This window comes from Onychomys torridus, chromosome X (assembly GCF_903995425.1).
Source record: "Onychomys torridus chromosome X, mOncTor1.1, whole genome shotgun sequence".
Taxonomy (NCBI): Eukaryota; Metazoa; Chordata; class Mammalia; order Rodentia; family Cricetidae; genus Onychomys; species Onychomys torridus.
Genome location: NC_050466.1, coordinates 83,635,273 through 83,656,039, shown reverse-complemented (window position 1 = coordinate 83,656,039; position 20,767 = coordinate 83,635,273). Strand labels below are relative to the sequence as shown.

General features: G+C 42.3%; 1 protein-coding gene across 5 annotated transcripts in view; it reads left to right on the top strand.

Annotated features, from left to right (window-relative positions):
* Positions 1 to 4,724: 4,724 nt before the first annotated feature.
* Zfx (zinc finger protein X-linked) overlaps positions 4,725 to 20,767 on the top strand; it is a 46,904-nt gene continuing 30,861 nt past the window's right edge. The window contains exons 1-2 of one of the 5 annotated variants that reach the window (XM_036174546.1): positions 4,938 to 5,295; positions 13,041 to 13,108. The gene's annotated coding sequence lies outside the window, so the exon portion shown is untranslated. Of the gene's footprint in view, positions 4,756 to 4,937; positions 5,296 to 6,233; positions 6,455 to 13,040; positions 13,109 to 20,767 lie in introns of those variants that run through there. The other 4 variants (XM_036174547.1, XM_036174550.1, XM_036174548.1 and 1 more) reach the window with 4 other exon arrangements.

The window sequence follows — 20,767 nt, the reverse complement described above, 5'->3', positions numbered from 1 at the left end:
GGCAAATGCTTCATTTTTTCCCTTCACTAGCTTTCAAAATAATGAGTGGTCTCCTTAGCATTCTCCAAAGGTGATCATTTTTAAAAAGATATAATTTACATACCATCAGAATCACCATTTTAAGGTGGTGAACCTGGCAGGGTGTGCTTGAAAACCAGGAAGTAAAAGCAGGCAGGTTGTGAGTTCCAGGCTAGCCTGGGCTAGATAGTGGAACCTTATCTCAAAAACCCAGGGGTTGAGGGTATAGCTCAATTGTAGAGGGCTTGACTGAGGATCTAGATTTAAGCCCTATCATTTAAAAAGAAAACAACCCCCCCAAATTCACCTAGAATTTACTAGTTCTTCACATTTTACCGAATTGTGCAAGCATCACCACTAGTTGTAAGGCCTCATAGAACATAGCTGTAACAAGTCTTTTTCTGTCCTGCCATCCGGCTCCCAAATAATGACATGGAGACTTCTTATTAAGTATGAAAGCTCAGCCTATAGCTTAGGCTTGTTCCTAACTAGCTCTTATAACTTAAATTAACCCATTTATAGTAATCTACATTCTAACACATGGTGTTACCTTTCTCTCATATCCAGTACATTTCAATCCACAGAAGTTTCTATTCTTGGGGTGTTTTGAATTTTCTGAACTTTCGCCAGCTGGAATCTTTGAACTGGCCCCTGAGACCTTTCTCCACACCATTGTTAAGCTTGGACACCTTCTTTCCTTGATTTTCTGGTAGAAGATGTTCCTTGCTCATGGTGTGCTTTTCTAGTCTTCAGTCATTTCTGAGGAGTCCTGATACACTCCAGTGGAAAATGGTATGGCTGAAATCTCGACTCCAGGGCTGCTCTCCATTACTGCCTTTTTGTTTCCCTCCTCAGTGGAGCTAGTTGGTTTGGCACGCCCTGTGATTTCTAATCCAGGAGGTAGAATTTGGCCATTGGTGAGTTTCAGGAATTATAGGATGTCTAGTTAACTAATGATTCATAGGAAAAGTATTGTTTAAAATATCACCTGCTTGTCAATTATTATTTTAAAATTGTTTCCTTGGGGAAGGCACACAGTTTGGAGATTTAAAAAAGGCTTACTTGGCATTAATATAGCCAAATGACCCCTTCCAGAAGATGCAACTTGCTCATGTTATAGATAGTATAAGTAATTTTAAGGATCTAGTGTCAGACAAGCAGTTAATTTTTATAGGGCACAACCAGATATAAATATAGTTTTTCTAAGGGAAATTAACCGATTTAAACATTGGAATATAAAATCAATGTATCATCACAAATTTATTCAAGCAAGTCTGTATTTACTCCTAAGCCAGTACTATATCATCTTCTGTTTGGATTTCTATTAGTGACAGACATGGAGTACAAATCAACAGCTTCTTTTTGCTCAAATCTTTCTCTGGAGAAATGATCGAAAGGCTTGTGTGGCTTTTGGCTCAAGCACCTATAAATATGTCAGAAATTGTATGATTAAAACATCCGCAGGGCTGGAGAGATGGCTCAGAGGTTAAGAGCGCCAGCTGCTCTTTCAGAGGTCCTGAGTTCAATTCCCAGCACCCACATGGTGGCTCACAACCATCAGTAATGAGATCTGGCGCCCTCTTCTGTATAAATAAAAAAAAAATCCGCAAAAGCTTGACTGGATTTTTTTTTTTTTTTAACATACATGAACAGCTCTAAAGGAATGAATACATGTTAGCACCCCATCAAAATTCTTTTGACTGCCAGGCAGTGGTGGCACATACCTTTAAAAATCCCAGCACTCGGGAGGCAGAGCCAGGTGGATCTCTGTGAGTTCGAGGCCAGCCTGGTCTACAGAACGAAATTCAGGACAGGCTCCAAAACTGCACAGAGAAACCACCTTGTCTTTTAAAAAAAATCCTTTGGACTGTTTTGAAATCAGCCATTTTATATTTCTACTATATGCTTTGAAATATTCTGCTCTCAGTTTACCCAGATATAATTTCTTCTTCTTTTGTGTTTACTTAGCTGAGAACAGTGGAAGCACTTTAGGACTGTAGTTTTGTTAGTTGTGTGAGACAGGGTCTCTCTAGGTAGGTAACGAATTCAGCACCTGCCTGCCTCAGCCTCTGCATTTCTTGAGATTACAAACCTGTACCACCCTGCTGGCCTTTTGGGAGTGTTTTTATCACTCCACACAGCCTCCTTTTTAAAAGTTCTGCAAGGCTAACTGTTGCATCCTTATTTGCTCCATTTCACCAAGATCCCACACTCATCTTAGCCAGAGGCAGAAGTGTGATGCCCAAGATTCTGTAGTTACTAACACTTAGAAATTAAGTACAAGGTGAGTGGTACTTAGTCACCCGAGGCAAATGCTTTCAGTAATCTTAGGCACACTCAAGGTTCAAGTGTACCTTTATAAATGATGTCATCGTTTTTAATGATAGTTCACCTCCTCCTCCTTTTTGGGTGCAGTTCTGGCTACCAAGTCCAGGACCTTGCACATGATAGGCAAGTACTCTGCCATGAGCTACCCCCACACACACTACTTTTCCTCTTTTGAAAATGAAACAAATATAGTTGACTTGATTTGTGCAGTCCTCGGTAGGTTTCTTATTGCACTTTCAGAGTAAGTGTATCTAATCTAAGCAATAGGACCAGGCCTTCCCCCAGCGAAATTCAGTTTCTTTATATATGCCAAGGAATCAATACTGTCAATATCGAAGAACTTGTGTGATCTTGTAAATTGAGGTGGCATCTTGTTTTTTCTTTGTTCTTCTTGAACGCTCGTTTCTTAAGTGCTTAGCTACTGATAGAGTCGTTGGTGGTAATGATGGAAATATTGACAAGAATGCCAACATTCTGACCTTCTGTTGTGTGGCTAATGTAGATTCCCTTAAAGGCAAACCTAGTATTAAGGGGAGGCCCTTATAAAGTACTTTAAACACTGGTTATCATGTTAAAAAAAATTATATTAATGTGACTTCATGAGCTACCTTTCACCCCACCCCCACCCCGACCCTGAGACGAGTCTCACTATATTAGTGAGGCTGGTCTCCAAGACTTGTTCTGAAAGAATCCTTCCTTCTCAGTTTCCGGAACATCTGGAAATGCAGTGCCTGCCTGCCAACTTTTGTTTTTTCCAACTTTGTGAGTTGGTCTTCCTGTGTAGTCCAGGCTGGCCTGAACTTTTGATTTTCCTGCTTCAGACTCCTGAGTGCTGAGATAAAGGTGTGTACCGCACCTACCTTTTTCTCATGTCTGTACTTAAAGTCATCTTGGTTAGATTTTCTTTTATGTGGCTCCAGCCCATATCACAGCCTGAAGGAATTTTCTATAAATGATGAAGATGGTGTCATTTATATCTGAAAAAAAAAATGTTTGGTGGCAGGAAGCTAAAACCCCCGAGAAGAAAATTATCTGGTTACCAGATAGACCTACTAGATTCTAGTAGATCCTCAGAAAAAACTTTGATGGAACACTTCACAAATTTATGCCATTCTTGTCCAGGGGTCATGCTGACTTCTGTTCCAATCAATCTTAGTACAGGTTCGACCTCAGAGAGTCCCCCACCAATAGCCCCGTCTGGCCTGGAACTTGCCAAAATCCTCTTGCCTTGGCCTCTAGATTTTGGAGACTAATGCTAGTCTCAGAGGAAGTTCTTAGAATACATATGTTTTCCCTTTTGAAAAGCTTTTTATGATTGTAAGATGTCTGATGGAACAATTTACATTCTTGGAATTAAAATATATGACCTCCATGTTTAAAGACATTTCACTTCAGTATGGTATTTATCATTTTTGTGTTCTTTATTATTTAAAAATGTCTTAACTAGGCTAAAAGCTATAGACATTGTCATTGTCTTTGCCGGTATGTTGAACTGGGTGGGTGTGGTGGCACATGCCTGTGATTCCAGTACTTGGGAAGCTGAGGCAAGAAGTTCATTATCAGTCTGGACTACATTCCCATTGTCTTACCTCCCCAGTACCCCACAAAAGTTGTAACGTGTTAGATTCAGTATATAGGACTGTAATATAGACTGCCGTGGTGGCGCACACCTAAATCCTAGTGCTCAGCAGGCAGAGGCTCGTGAATCTGAGAGTTCAAGGCCAGCCTGGTCTACAGAGCGAGTTACAGGACAACCAGGGCTACACACAGAGAAATCCTGTCTTGAAGAGGAAAAAAGAAAAAGAAAGAAATGTATTATAGTAATCTGGACAGAGGAAAATACAAAATTCTTATTTTTTAAGTTTATAAATATTTTGTTGAATCACATACATTTTCCCTTCTCTTAAACTTTAAGAGACTTGTTTAAGAATTTTATTTAAAAAGATCTTGTTTTCTAGATATTTATGGAAGAATATATAATTCCTGACATACGTGTTAGGATTTATACACTCCAAAGAATGTAACACACGTGTCTAGAAACTATACCACTAAAAAATTCCTGTTCACTGCAGTGTGAGAAAGTCTTTAAAATGTACCCCCCTCAGACCAATTTGGCCTCCTGACAGAAAGCTTATTTATTAAAAAAAAAAAAAATTACAGAGTTTGGTAGTTGTTCTAGAGATACCACCCCCCCCCCCTCGACCATTCAAATTGGCAAGCCCATTTTCATTTTGTTTCAAAGTTATTTTTTAAAAGGAAGACAGGAGACGGCGGGGGTTGCTAAATTTATCTTCTTCCCCAGGCACCGGGGATGAAAAAAAAAAACACCACATTTACGGCGGGAGGGGGTCTGAGGGCCTGCAAACAACTCAAGCCACCGCCTCAGGCCAGGACCCTCGCAGAGAGGCGGTAGGTCTCCCTGGAGGCCCCCGGGGGGTGGTTGAGGCCCACAAACATGGTAGGGGGCGGCCCGGGCCTCCCGCCTCTTGACGGGGTCGGCGGACCACGGCCTCGTGCGGACTTTACAGCCGAGGCGGCGGTGGCAGCGGTGTGTGTGTGGCGGCGGTGGCGGGAGGGAGCGCGGAGGTGGAAAGAAGGGGGGCGCTGTCACGGAAACTCGGGCCGCCGGAGACCCCGCCGCAGCGAGGCCACTGGGCTCCCCGGTTGCGGGGCGTGAACGGCGCCAACCCGGGGCGTCAGAGGGACCCACCGGGCGGAGGAGGGGGCCCATCTATCCTTCCGCATTTTCCTGGGTCTCTCTCCCCGGCGGTGACGTGACGTGCTGACGGCGGGCCCGTGCCGGGGAGCTGGGCCGCTTTTTGTCAGCTCCGAGCTCGGCCCCTCCTCCCTCCCTCCGCCCGCCCCACCAGCCGGAGCCCGGCCCAGTGCTCCAGAGAAAGGCCGGCCTGCAGCACCCGCCACCGTCGCCGACCGCCGCACGCCCGTCCGGTGAGTCTGGGGTGCCGCTGCGGCCGTGGGGCCTAGTGCGCGCGCGGCGGCCTGGTCCCGGCCTGGTCGGCGGCCCGCAAGGCGCCCTCCCGCGCTAGGCCGGGCGGCGTGGCGCGCGACGCCGTGCAGGCCCCGAGGAGGCCGCAGTTAGGCCCGGGGTGGCGCCCGGGTGTTCAGAGCGACGGTTGAGGCGCGTTCTGTAAACGGGCGGGGGCCGGGGCAGTGTTGCTAGGAGGTTGGGGAGGCGGTTGAGGGGTCCTGTGTGGGCGACGCGACCGACTCGGGGCACCGTGCGGGGGCGAGGCCTGGCGAGGAGGCTAAGGCTGCAGGCATGAGGTGAAGGCCGCAGGCCGGCCCGGCCGATTTTCGCTATGTAAATATCGGCGAGGGGGGGGAAAAGAGGGACGGGGGACAAGATGGCGGCCGATCGGCGCCTGCTGCAGGGGACGACTGAGGGGGTTGCCGGGAGGGGGAGCCGCCATCTTGAAGGCGGCGTCTGAGGAGAAAATTCCGCTACAGTCCGTGAGGGGGGGTGTGAGAGCGGGCAGCGGCCGCGGCGGCGCTGGCGACGGGCACCGGAGCTCCGGCACGGCGTCGAGTGTGCGCCGAGGGGCGTGTTCGCTCCCCATGGCGGCCATTGCCCTCGCCGCCATGATGAGCACTTGGATTCCAGGCGCTTGGCGGCAGCGCCACCTTCCTGCCCAGCCTCCCACAGCCCCGTGACTGGCTGCTGTTTCCGCTGCATTTCAGCTTAGCAGCCGCAGGCGGCCATCGCGGCCGTCCTGGCGCCGGAGCCACCTCATCTGTGTTGCCCCGGGGCTTCGAGCCTTTCCCTGGCGCTTGCTGCCGCTTCACGGTGATCTGCACCGGGGGCAGTAGTGGAACCGGAGACATTTGAGTCTTTTTTTTTTTTTTTTAATTCCTCAGAGAAAGTCAGACATGGCCGTTAGGGTGACCCCGATGCGGTGGTTCTCCGCCAATCGATGCCTTCACGAGTCTGTGAATAAAGAAAGAAAACTGATGGGAAAGTTCTCACCAGTCTTTTGACCAATAGGGGGAAAAAGGCATCCTACGAAAGCGGAAGACTAACTCTCGGAGGGAAGTTTTTGCATTCCTTTCTGTGGAAACAAGTTTCTTGGGAGGCTGCGTTGAAGTTTTGGTATATACTTCTTTTTTTTTTTTTTCAAAGTCGAGGAAAAGGGAAGAAAGTCATTTTCTTATCGAGTATCGAAATGTGATGTATTACCTAGCGTACATTTAGCTGCTGGGGTAGATGATTTGGGAAGTTTTAAAATGGAGTTCTACCCCGGGGAAGTTGTTTCGATTGCACCGCGCACAACTTTTCTGGTCACTTGGGAGCCCCGTGTTAGCGGTGCTTGGCACTAGGTGCTAAGGGAGATTAAGGGGGTTCTTTCTTGTACGTATGCGGTGGCTGCAGGGTCGGTCCGAGGCAGAGGAGCCAAGGTCGAAACGCGCCAAGTGCTGCGCGAAAGCTCCATCCGAGCCCTGTGGGGTTTCAGGCAAGGCATGGCTTCCGTTGGAAGCACCGGGAAAGCCTTCCTGAAATAGGTGGCATTTTGAAGTTACAAACCGGGCCGATTTTAGGTGGTGGCCCAGACAGGCAAAGGGCATTTCAAGGGTGAGGTTTTTCTTCGGAGAACGGCAAGTGTTTACTGTTCGGTTGAAGTGGAGAGCATAGGTAGGGAGTGGTAGGGATGGAGGCTTGGAAAGGTGGGGTGCTTTGTGACTGGTGACAGGGTTTTCTGCCCGGTGAGGGACGCGCAGGCTGAAGACCCCCTGGTCTGTGTTCCGTACCTATCACGTCGGCTAGGATAAGTTGAAGACGGTAGGCTGTAGGTTGACCAGTGTTTTAAAAGATTTGTATTACATTTGGAATGGTCTGTTTTCATTAGACAGCTGCTCCCTTTTTCTGTACTCGCTGTAAAGAACGTTTTGCTCAGAGTTGTTCATATTTCCGTGGTGAATAGAGAAGGCTTTCCCATAATTTCATTGCCCATCGTTGACAATTAAGACTGCTGCAACTTGAAGATGAGAAATGAACCAAAGGCGTTTCCATGGTAATTTGTGAGGAAGTCAGTTTTGAAAAGTAGTTTGGAAGGATGGGTATTAAAAAACAGTGGCCTTCAGATGCCCTTTGTAGTCTGTTTTTCTCGCTGGGGAGAGTAGACACCGTTTTGTTTGAGAGGTTAACTAAGGTTATTTGCTAAGGCAAGCCTTTGCGGCTTTTTTTTTTTTTTTTTGATTAATATTTGACTCGTCTAGATAGCTACACATGTGGGGAATGTGTTTTAGAGTTTTATGATCCAAACCTGTGAGTTACATACTTATTCATTGTCAGTGTTTGTTTCCACTTTTTTGACAGCAACAGGTTGGAAATAGTGCTCCTGGAGAGCGTGGAGGCACTGGGGGAGTTGTTCTGAGAGGCCATGGCAAACTTTTACTAAAGTTCTCTTAAGTCGGACGTGCCGTTTGCCCCAGCACTAGGAGGCAGAGGCAGGCAGAGTTTTTCTGAGTTCGGGGCCATCTTGGTCTACATTGTGAGACCCTGTCTAAAAAAAGAGACCAAACAAAACAAAAAACAAGTACATTTGAAAAATTCTTTTAAAGATGCGGTTCTTGGGTGTGTGTGTATGGGGCGGGGTAAGAGCAGTCAGAATGCATACTATATAGTGTGAAACTGTTAAGTTTAATTAGTACAGTTAGTAGTTCTTTATAAAATAACTGGACAGTGGGTGTTCAATATTGAGATGGAATTAGATTCAAGTTGTATAATTAGGAAGATTGGTAAATGCATAGTTTCCATCAGGAGTGTTTACATACACTGTTTTTTGTTTTTGTTTTTTTTAACCTTAAAGGGCAGACGCTGCTAGTCTGGAGAACTGAATGGTGGAACACTTGCCACCTTGTCCAGCTTGGATAGACAAGATGCTAGTTTTTTTATTTAGAGTACTTTGCAGATAGATGGCTATTTCCTTTCTTTCTTTCTTCTTTTTTTTGCCATTTCCTTTTTTTTTTTAAAAAATGTGTTTATGTATGCTTTCAGAGACATTTCCCCTCTATTTCTTGCTGTAGATGTTTAGCCTCCAACATTTAGACTTGAACTGTCACTGATAATGTATTGTTTATGCTTGTGCACAGGGGCAATTCATTTTTTTAAACATCAAAAACCCTTAACAGGCCCCTGAAATCCTTCACCCTCATCAAAGATCTAGTTTTTGTTTTCAGACCCAGTCTCATTAAGTATAAGTAGCCTGCCTAGCTTCAGTCTCCTAATTCTCCTGCCTCAACCTGCCCCCTCCCTCCCCCTCCCGTGGCTAACCCAGTTATCTGGTTGTTAGGGTTTCTTCTGTTGGTGATTTTTTTTTCTCTGTGTGGGCTTTTCTCCTTGCCTTTTGTCTGTGTAAGGATTGCCCTGCCTCTCTTTAGCTTTGCTGCTTGTACACACCTTGGCCCTGCCTCCTTTGGGAAGGAGCTCTGTTGATTCAGTCTCTTTTTGGCTTATTTTGATCTTATTTGTGTGTTTGCGACAGAGTCTGTGTATGTAGCCCTGACTGCCCTGGAACTTGGTATGGTGGTCCAGGCTGGCCTCCATCACAGAAGTCTACCTGCTTCCCCGCCAGTGCTCCCTTGCTTGATCCAGTCTCCTGAGCTTGGCCGCTGACTTTCCCCGTCCTTACAAGAAACCTCACCTGTCTTCTCTTTCTTTGCTTTAACCAGTACTTTTCACTTCCCTTTTTTCTAAAGTCACTAATTCCCAAGTCAGAACATTTCTACCCCATGCTAATGGGTTTGTCTCATAAAAAGTGTTGTTCTGTTTCAGACACTCTTTTGCTTTCTTTGTCTCCTGTGGTGGGATCTTCAAGTTTTATCTGCTGGTTCTCTGGAATCTTCTGTTAGTTCAATGTCTGCTACCATGCCCACATACCTAGTTTCTCATCCAGCATTTGAAGTGTCTAATGTGTCTTGACATAGCTGAAACCAAACGTATCTAGCACATAGATGACCGATACTATTTATAGGATTTTTTTTTTTAAAGCTCAGGGCCTCCAAACAACTCCTATTCTTATTTTTGTTTTCCTTGAGACAGGGTTTCTCTGTGTAGTCTTGGCTGTTCTGGAACTCTCCATGTAGATCAGGGTAGTCTTGAACTCAGAGATCCACCTGCTTCTGCCTCCTGAGTGCGGAGAATAAGGACGTGGACCATGACCACCTGGCCTCCTTATCTTTCTGTTAACACCACCAGTTTTCCTGAGTTGTTACTTTTTGTTCCATAGAACAATGTGAACATCTTTAATTTAGCATTTAATCTTTCATGTTTTAACAGTATGTTTGTATTTTTGTCTTCTAAATAGAATGTACAGACAGGGTCTCTCATCTGTCTTTGTCCCCAAGCAGTACCAGGCATATGATCATTATCTCCCCCAAACAATTCTCTGAATGATTGGGTGTAGTACATTTGGTTTAAATTAAATAGTTTCCAGCTATACAAATTCAGTTATCTGTCTAGTATGTTCTTTGACCAAGGGATAGTCATTTTAAGGCACACCTATCTTGTTAGGACAGCAGGTCAAATGCAGGTGCTGAGTACTCTATTCCTTCCCCATATCTGATTGGAATATGGCCAACCTGCTCTTATTCCTGCCAAATTGTTTTTCCAGACAGCATTTTTAAAAATCCACATAATCTTAAAACCCATTTTTTTCTTTGCTCAGCAGAAAGTACACTTTAAAGAAAATATATATGGCCTTGATGTATGTAGCCATTTGTCTTTTAAAAACTAAAAGTTTAAATTATGAAGTATTTCTAAATTACTAAAAATAAATACATCAAGGCCATATATATTTTAATGTTTGACACACACATATACTTGTGTAAGGAAATAGTCTCACAGATTCAAGGGCGTATCCCCTTTCTTCCCCATTCCTCTTCGACTTGTAACCATTCTTCTAATATGTATATAATGAAAACAATATCAAATATTGTGTTTTAACTATTATGTATTCTATGCATTATTTTCCTTTTTCTGCTTTTTTTTCTTTTTTTTTGAGACAACTTTCTCTATGTAGCCTTGGCTCTCCTGGAACTCTGCTTTGTAAACCAGGCTGGAGTCTTGAACTCAGAGATCTGCCTGCCTCTGCCTTCTGGGTGCTGGAATCAAAGGTGTGCGCGCCCCCATGCCTAACTATTGAGCATAGTTTTTGAGATTGATTTTATTGGCTTTCCATGTGCTGCATGGATTTCCAGGATCCCTAATGGTCTTATAGGAGGTCCGTGAAGTCAGAATTATTTTTCATAATAGCGATATTTGCTCTTTTGAGCCACATTCACCTGTACATTATACAAGTATTAGAGAGTACCCGATTTATGATGTCATAATGGAGTGAGTATAGAAACAGTTGGGACTCATCATTTCTCAAGAGATTTGCAGAATTGTAAAGTTTCATTTTTACTTAGAAAATTAATTTTAAAATATTATTCATGCTCATATAATAAGCTTTTTAATGAATTGATGTTTTTAAATCTTGTAATCCCAGCACTCAGGAGGCAGGCCAGTAAGTACAGAGTGAGTACCAGGACAGCCAGGGCTACATAGAGAAACCAGTTCTCCAAAAAAGCCCAAACAACTCATTTGAGTTTCAGAGGGCCCAAAACTTAGCAGTCTTACTTTTGACCTCTCAAGTGCTTAGGTGCCACCATGCTGGATGGACTGACTATTAGTTTAAATTTTTAAGTATGAATGACATAAAAAACTTCTTGTGGGCCTGTATTTTTGAAAGCTTAAAAGAGTCTTGAAACCAGAAAGTTTGAAAACTACTGCTGTAGTTCATTCATACTATTTGGGGGGCAAGCAGTGCTGGGCATGAGAGCCAGGTCCTTTGGGGTGCTAGGCAAGCCCTCCCTAATACTGGGTTTCAGTGTATGAAAGCACTGTGATCTGTTTACTTCTGTGGGAGGCACATTGGCTGTTTGCAGTTCTCAGTAGTTCCTGACAGTGCTGCTGTGAACCCCTCACAGCTCGCTCGCTCTCGCGCTCTCGCTCTCTCTCTCTCTCTCTCTCTCTCTCTCTCTCTCTCTCTCTCTCGTACAGTGGCTGCATTGAAGAAGTCGTCTGCATTGTCAGTTTGACTGGGAACTGCATTTGACAGTCTTAACCAGTTGTTCCTCAGCTTCTTTTCTCCAGATCATTGCCAAAAGATTAGATTTTGGTATTTTCCCAAATCCGATGGGTGTAAATGCAATCTCCTTGCTCTGTTTATTTGGTTACTATTGGGATTGACTGGATCGCCCCCTCCAAATTCAGTGGCCATTTTAGTTTTCTTGGAACCATTTATACATACATCCTTTTATCGGCTTTTATGTTGGACTGTTGCCTTTTTCTTATGGTTTATGGATGTTTTTGCATTCTGGATCCTAAAGATTTGCGATTATATACAATGAAAAAATACCTTCCTACTCTGTGGCTTTTCTTATAGTTTTGTTTACTTTTTGTGTAGGAGGTCTTAATGTGAAGGTAGCCAGTTTTGGCTGTGTGTGTGTGTGTGTGTGTGTGTGTGTGTGTGTGTGTGTGTGCGCGCGCGCACACACACTTGAATCTGGAGGTTAGATGACAACCTCCAAGAGTCAGTTCTCTCACAGAACATTGTGTGAGTCCTGGGGATTGAATTCAGGTTAAGTTTGGTGGCAAGTTCTTTTACCCACTGAGCCATCATCTCAGTGGCTCCACATCTAGTTTTAGTTTCTCTTTCTGTTTTTATTGACCTGTTAGACTAGTTGTATCACTGCCACATTGATTTAATGATGATAGCTTTATAATTAAAACTTAGTATGTTCCTTTTTTCTTAAGGATTATTTTAGCTGTTTTTCCCCCTCTACTTTAGGGTTAGTTTTCTAGTTTCTGGGGACTGATTGGATTTTTATTGTATTTGCATCCCCTCTATTGAAAACTCTAATCTTGGCTTGTGATTTTTGTTGTCATTTTAAGTCAGGTCTTCTTTTAGTTTGTTCTCTGTCCCCCTCTTCCTTCTCTCTTTCCCCCTTTCCTTGTGAGTTCGGTGAGTTACACATGCTAGCCCAGTGTTCGTCTCCCCCACCCATGTATCCCAGGCTGTTCCCAAACTAGTTGTGTGTAGCCAAGTATAACCTTGAACTTCTGGTCTTCCAGCATTATAGACATGTACCATTATGCTTAGTTCCTTGGTAGCCTTTTAGATAGCACGGTGTATGCAATGCTGGGGATCGATTCCAGGACTTCATGTTAGGCAAGCAAACTGACCACATCCTCAGCCCCTGCAGTCCTGTTTTTTTTTTTTTTTAATTGTTAATTTTTTTTTCCCGAGTACTTGTCTATGTTGGCCTTGAGTTCATTCTTTAGCTCAGGCTGGACTAGAACTTGAGATTTGCTTACTACAGCCTCTGGAATTAGGGGCTCTGCTGCCAGCTCCCTTCCCCCAATGGTGCTGAGGATTGAATCCAGAACCTTGTGCATGATAGCTAGACAAGTGCTCTGCAAATGAGCTATACCAGTCTTTTAAATGTAAATTGTGAAAATCTTACTAATTTCTTTTGTGCATAGGTGTATGTGAAATGTGCATTCATACACGTACAACATAGTATAGAAGTCCTATCTAAATAATCCTAAAAGTTATTTTGATAAAACTAAATGGAAGCCCTAGATAATAAGGAAATAAGATATTCTATTAATTGATTGTTTTTTCCCTCTACAGGTGTGTATCACTGTGCTCAGCTAACCTTTTAAGATGAATTGGGGAGCATTCCTTCTTTTTTGAAACAGGTCTGTTTAATAGAAGTGATTATTGGAAGTTAGACAGAAAGCCATTAGTAAAACTGTACTTTGTTTTTTCTTTTTCTTTTTTAATAGATTTTGGATCGAATTGAATTGGATTTTTTTTTTTTTTTTTGGTGTTTTGAGACAGAGTTTCTTTGTGTAGTCTTGGCTGTCCTGGAATTCACTCTGTAGAGCAGACTGGCCTCGAACTCAGAGATCTACCTGCCTCTGCCTCCTGAGTGCTGGGATTAAAGGTGTGCACCACCACTGTCTAGCTGATTTGGTTTTTCAAGACAGAGTTTCTCTGTGTAGTCCTGGCTGTCCTGGAACTTGCTCTGCAGACCACTCAGAGATCCGTCTGCCTCTGCCTCCTGAGTGCTAGGATCCTAAGTGCGTTACCACCGCCTGGCTGGATTTGAGTTATTAATAGCCCCTTCTCTCTCATGCCATATCCTTTTGGCTTTTCTTAAGATTGCCTTGTCTTTTTGGTAATTTATACAAAATAGGTTTCCTTTCCTAGACAAGTAGAAATTCTCAAATATTTTGATGTAAAATACAGGTTTCCTTGATGATGTTTAGAAAATTGACTTTAATTTCTATTTTTTCCTGTGTTGTTAGTAAGTTAGCAACTAACCTGTACTTAACCAGATTTCTCCAACTGTTCATTTTATGGGTGCTTTGTGTTTTTACTCTGGGAGCTATTATTACCTTTCCTCCTGCTTTGTTTATGTGTGTTCTGACATTTTAAAAAATGATGCTGGAGGCTTGCTTACTAGTGTTTATCCTATTTTTGAGGTACGTGTGTTGAAATTTGAAAATTTCTCTGCTAACTAGATCTTATGGTTTTGATGCTACTTTATTTTTATTATTAAGTGGTTCTAAGTACGTTATCCTTTTCATATTTTTTCTGTTAACAAGATCACATGTAGCCCTAGCTGGCCTGAAATTTGCTGCTCAAAACTTGCTGTTAGCCATAACTCTTAATCCTTTTGCCTCTATCTCCCAAGTGCTGGGTTTGCAGACATGTGCTACTGTGCATATCTTCTGGCTTACAGACATGTACTACTGTGCATATCTTCTGGCATAGTTAAGGAACATTGACTGATACAAAACTCAATTATATTTATACCAGCAACAAGCAACTTGAAAATCAAATTTAGAAACAAGGATAATTTATAATAAGATCTAATAGCTTATAATATCTTACAGTAAATACAACAAAGCATACTGTAACTTTTTTTTTTTTTGTCTGCCTCTGCTTCCTGAGTGCTGGGATTAAAGGCATGTGCCACCATGCCTGGCCTGATTTCCTTTTTGAATGATTAATTTTGTCCATTATTCTGGCTCCTTTAACGCTACAATGATTGTATTGTATTAACTTCTCTCTGTTTGTGTAGTGGGTATGTACTATCACTATTTTTTGTTTTACCAAAACAAGGTTTCTTCTCTGTGTAGTCCTGGCTGTCCTGGAACTCGATATGCAGACCAGGCTAATCTTGAACTCAGAGATTCACCTGCCTCTGCCTCCTGAGTGCTGGGATTAAAGTGTGTGCCACCCAGCCCGGCCCTCTTTTACTATTTTTTATATGATAAGTCTTATTTAAAATAATTTGACTTGGAATTCATAATAGCTAAGTTTCTAGTTTGGTTAAATTGTTTTGTGTTTTTAAGTGGCAAATTAATTTTGCAAAAATAATTGATAAAGCTTTCTTTGTGTTCTGGCATAGTTCATATAGTTTGGGGAAAACTTGATGACTTTTGAAAGTGCTATATCTAACAGCTATATTTATTTAAAAAGTCTTGATTGTGACTAAATTCTTTTTTTCCCTCCTCTTTTCTCTCTCCCTCCCCCTCCTCCTCTCCCCTCTCCCCTCTCCCCTCTTCCCTCTCTCCTCTCCTCTCTCTCTCTCTGTCTGTCTCTCTGTCACTCTGTCTCTCTGTCTCTCTATATATATTAGGGATTGAGCCCAGGCTCAATGATAGGCAAGCACTTTGCCACAGGGCTGCCTCTCTAGCCTGGGTTCTCTGTGTCTAACAAAGTTAATGCTGCTAATTTACATGTCCCCTCAGTGTGCTAGCATTGACTTAACAGTTTCCTTAGAAATTTTCCTTTTTTCTCTATCAGCCCCTTCACTTTAATTATGTTTTAGTTTAGTAGTATTTTATTGTCTTTGTACTTTTTTGAAAAAAAAAAAAAGAGCCAACCTTAGATTATTCCTTCCTTAAATTAGTTGGTCCTAGGGTTGGGGATTTAGCTCAGTGGTAGAGCACTTGCAAGGCCCTGGGTTCGATCCTCAGCTCAAAAAAAAAATTAGTTGGTCCTTTAGTTTAGTTCTAGGGAAAGATTGTCAAGTTTAAAAACGCTTGTTGATAGTCAGCTTGGAGCATATTTACTGCTGGTCTTATAGCAAACCCAGCCTGTTCTTTCCTTTAATGACTCAAGGATTTATTAAGTTATTTGTGCAAAGTTTAATTACTAATTGCATTAACAGAAAATCAGTGTAGCAACATTCTGCAGTTCTGTAGCTTGCCAGTTTGAAAACATTGTTATAGTTACGGAAAAGCCCAATAACTATATTCTTGTCAGTGTTTAAGACAGGTGGAGGCTGGCTGGGCGGTGGTGGCGCACACCTTTAATCCTAGCACTTGGGAGGCAGAGCCTAGTGGATCTCTGTGAGTTCGAGGCCAGCCTCGAGGCAAAAAAAATTAGAGATACATTTTACAATTGCAAATTGCTGACTTTGCTTCTTGCCTCTCGCAGACGAAAGTATCCCAGGGGTCTGGGGTCTTTCAGCCTGGTCTACAGAGTGAGATCCTACACAGAGAAATGCTGTCTTGAAAAACAAAACAAAACAAAAGACACGTGGAAGCCATTACTGGTGTTAATATTACAATTACAGAATCTCAGAGACCTAACATAATGTATTTAGAAAAAGCAGTAATAGATGTCATGTGTTTACTTCGGTAAGGTATAGCATAGAGTCACTATTAGTTACTTTTAGTGTTGGTGATGTGGTAATGCAGTGATGTTAACAGTGTTCATAGTTTGACATGTTGGCACATGCCTTGAACCCCAGCATTTGGGAGACAGAGACAGGTAGATCTCTAGTTCTAAGGCCAGCCTGGTCTACATAGGAGTTCCAGGGAAGTCTGGGCTACATAGAGAAACTATTTCTCAAACAAAACAAAACAAAACCACCAATCAAAAATATTAAATAAAATTATAAATAAATGTTCATAGTTTATTTTGGTGGTGTTGCATGTAAAACCTAGAACCCAGTTTCATACATGCCAGGCAAACACTCTACCACTGAACTACACCCCCAACCCTTTATAGTTTGTAAGTATTTTAAATGTTTTAAAAAGTACAGAGTGGCAATATGTGATTTTTAAAAGTAGTTACCAGACAATTAAGAAAATAATTAGGGGGTTGGGGATTTAGCTCAATGGGGAGTGCTTGCCTAGCAAGAGCAAGGCCCTGTGTTTGGTTCTCAGCTCTGGAAAGAAAAAACAAAAGAAAAGAATGAGTTTGAATAAAGCAGTTGGAAGTGAGACTAAATTAAACTGAAAATGTAAGGTAGATAACTAGCTAGCACCTGTCATTCCAGCACTCAGGAGGCTGAGGCAGGCAGATTTTTGTGAGTTCAAGGGCAGCCTGAGCTATTGCATTGTGAGACTAGACTCCTTTTCAAAAACTCCAAACCCAGCAATAGGAAATGATTCAGCAGTGGAGGATGCCTGCTGCTAAACCTGACTACCTGGGTTCAGTTCTTGGAGAGCACATGGTTCAAAGAGAGGGCTGACTCACACCTGTCCTCTGACCTTCAAAAGAACGTGAGTCTTGAGAATGTACAACCACATGCATGTACTCATAAACACTAAATAAATAAAAAAACCAACAAAACAAAACCTCTAGAAGTTCAAATATGTTAGAAAGGGTGTCTTTGTGTAGTTCTGGCTGTCCTTGAAGTTACTATTTTTAGACCAGGCTGGCCTCAGTCAAACTCACAGAGGTCCCCCTGTCTTTCCAGTGCTGGGATTAAAGGCATTATATCACCATGTGTGTACACACACACACACACACATACACACATACACACACATACACACACACACACACACACACACACACACACACACGACTCATTAAGAAAGGAACTGCAGGGGTTGGGGATTTAGCTCAGTGGTAGAGTGCTTGCCTAGCAAGCTCAAGGCCCTGGGTTCGATCCTCAGCTCCAAAAAAAAAAAAGGAAATTTCTTAATAAAGAAAAATGAAAAAAAAAAAAAAAAAAAAAAAAGGAACTGCACTCGAGCCAGGCGGTGGTGCACGCCTTTAATCCCAGCACTCGGGAGGCAGAGCCAGGGGGATCTCTGTGAGTTCGAGGCCAACCTGGGCTACAGAGCGAGATCCAGGAAAGGTGCAAAGCTACACAGAGAAACTCTGTCTCGAAAAACCAAAAAAAAAAAAAAAAAAAAAAAGAAAAGTACTCAACTAAGTTAGCAACTACCAGTTGACTCAGCAATTAATGAAATGCCCAGTTTGGGAAAAGATGGCAAGTGTTAGAAGAAGAAAGCAAATTCGTAAGGAAACACTTCCTGATAACTCCAACATTTCTTTGCCTGCATTGTGTTTGATGGAAATTGACTTTTTAAAAATTTCACCTCAGACGGTCTTATTTCATGTACTCTCGTCCAATGTAGATTAAATTAATCTCCACTCTTTGTTATGTTCAAATACTGTCTTCATTCTCGTTTTACACATTCCACTTCAGTATACTTACAGCTAAAGGCAGAACACTCATTTGAGGAGATGTGTTTAGGACTTTGTTGAGAATCTCAGCAAAAGTTACAAAGCAACTTAAAAATTAGTCACTATGATGTCAGAAAGGGTGAACCAGAGTTGAGTTATATTTGTTCCATTATGATAAAAAGTAGACTATTATATGATAACAGTGGATTGGTAAATTACATGCATTTAAAAGCAAGGCTTTTATAAAAGAATTTATTGCTTTCTATATCTGAAAACAAGTCAAAACCTGTACTATTTCTACCATTGAACTAGTCTTAAAAGCATTTAGCACAGCATGGTATTGTTAGCTTACAAATGCAGCTAAATTTAGAGGATTTTTTTTGGCACTTCTTAATCTGAGCAGGAATAGGGGCTTTGGAAAAATAAGGGTTTTAAGTTTGTCATTTTAGGGCCAATTTTTAATAGATTGTGAAAGTTTGGACTCTTAAACTTTAAACAAACAAAACCTTGAAATTACTAATTGGCACAGAATGGCTTTATGGAAAAACTAGTCTTAACAAAAACTTGGCTTTGAATTCCTGACTGAAGCACACAACAAGTTCCAAGTGGGACAGGGCAAAGAAGGACAGGGTTCTTCCATTCACAACAGCAGGCATCTTCTCTTATGTGTGTCTGTGTGAGGGTGTTGGGTCCTGGAGTTACTGACAGCTGGGAATTGAACCCCAGCTCCTCTGGAAGAGGAGCTGAGCCATCTCTCCAGCACTAGATTCAATTTTTAAAAACTTCTGTCTCATGGATGTTTTTGTTTTATACACTTCCGTGCAATTTTTTTTTGGTACATTAAAAAATCATGACTTTGAATTTAACATAGAGTAAAGATCAGATACCTTTGTCTTTCCTTTCTGTCAAAATCATGTTGAGGAAAAAGATAAAAACTTGGAGGTGGGGGAAACCCTGAAATGTACTTTTCATCAGAATATGGTAATTTTCTTCTTGAATAAAGCAGTTAAGAATCTTATCAATGGCAAAAAGCAAGAGAGTTTTAGTGAATCTGTGGCCCAATACCGAAATTGGCATCCTGTAAGAGCAAACCATGGACGTAGCTTGGTGATTAAAGCTGAGCTTTTGCCCTGGTGGATTTACAGAAGGAAATGCAGTAAATTATCTGAGTTGCACATTTGTTTGTACACATGGATTTGCAAAGTGGGTGCTGTGGCAAGAAAGGTTGGGACAGTGCTTGTTTAATTTTGTGATAGTAGAGATTGAGTATAGGGCCTTGTGCATGCTATATTCCAAGCCCTCTTTGTTACTTTTCAGACCGAATTCACTTTGTAGCACAGTCAGACCTCAGTCTCCCAGGTAGGTAGGGGTATAGGCCTGTGCGACCAGGCCCAACTAAGGGGCAGTGTTTTAGATGACTTATAATTATTGTGCAGGCTATGATACTTGAACATGGAAAATGTAGTACTTTTCCACCTCGGAAGGAAAGCCTGATTTTCTCTCTTGTGTACTCATACTAGAAAGGATGCTTGTGACTTAGACACTGACTGTTAACACAAACAGGGGTTTTCATTGGGACTGAGGAAAGTCTCTCGGCTGTCAATGTAAGTAATTTAGCAACTTGTCTCTAAATGTGGACAACCAAAGGAACAATGCTTTTGAGGAAAACCAGCAGTTTGGAAGGGACTTCCAAAACAACAAACTGAAAAATGAAACCCTAGAGAAGAAAGTGTAGTGTCAGATAAAGACTAAACATTGGGATCTCAGAAATATCTGGGAAGACATTTTGTCCACCAAAAAAATTTAGAAGATTGCTGTAGGGGAAAAAACTAAGCACGCCAGTTTATTTAGGAACTTAAAATAGGATCTCTTGCTAGGTATGGTAGTGTACTCCTTCAGTCCCAGCGGAGGCAGGTGGAGCTCTAGACTCAAGGCCTGCCAGGACAGCCGGGGACAACATAAGACAGAGACCTTGTATCCAAACAAAAGAGAAGAAAGCATCTTACTTGTGACTATCAAGTTAGCTAGCATAGAAAAGTTAGTAGAAAAGTAAATACAATAAGAGGAAAGTTTGGGGTTGGAGAGACAGCTCAGTGGTTAAGAGCAAATAATACTTATCAATGTTGGGCAGATGACTAGCACCTGTAATTTCAGCTCCAGAAGCTCCCACACCTTCTGGCCTCTGGGTACCTGCACTCACATGCACATACCCACACACATAAATACATAATTCAAAAGCAAATATGGGGAAAGTTAAAGTGATAACAGAGGACAGGTGTACTTCTCCTGTAATAGAAATAGTAATGAGTCAATAGAGAAGCTAGTAGAGTGATGCAGGACTTTGAGGCCAGCCTTCACTGAGACCCTACACCAAAAAACAAAAAGAAGACTAAATAGAGAAAATGGAAGGAGCTGCCTAGGGTCCTCCTATCCTAGCTCAGTGCTAGAGCTAGGCCATGTACTAGGTCTAGAATTAATCTCTAGTTCTGAACAAATGCATTAGCAATGTGTGAGGAAAAAAAACAAGAAACTAGCCAATATGCAAGACTTTAGCCGGACCTTATGGCATAGACATGTAATCCCAATGAGTAGGAAGACTTGAGGCAAGAGAATAGAAAGTTCAAGGTCTGCCTGGCACATAGAGTAATTTAGTGAAATGGCTTCAAAAAGGGAAAAAGAGGACTGGAGTCAGCTCAGCGGTAGAGCACCTGCTCTGTGCTCAAGGCTCTTGAAACTTGTAGTACCCCAAACCAAAAGTGTCCTTGGTATAAGAAGGGGTCAAATCTTGATTGAAGGGCCCACTGAGTGTACATGTGAGTTGAAAAGAGCTTGATAGAACACTAGCAGCAGACACAAAACCTGATGAGACTTAAGACCACCTGACTTTAGATGGGCATATAGCAGTTAACTTAATC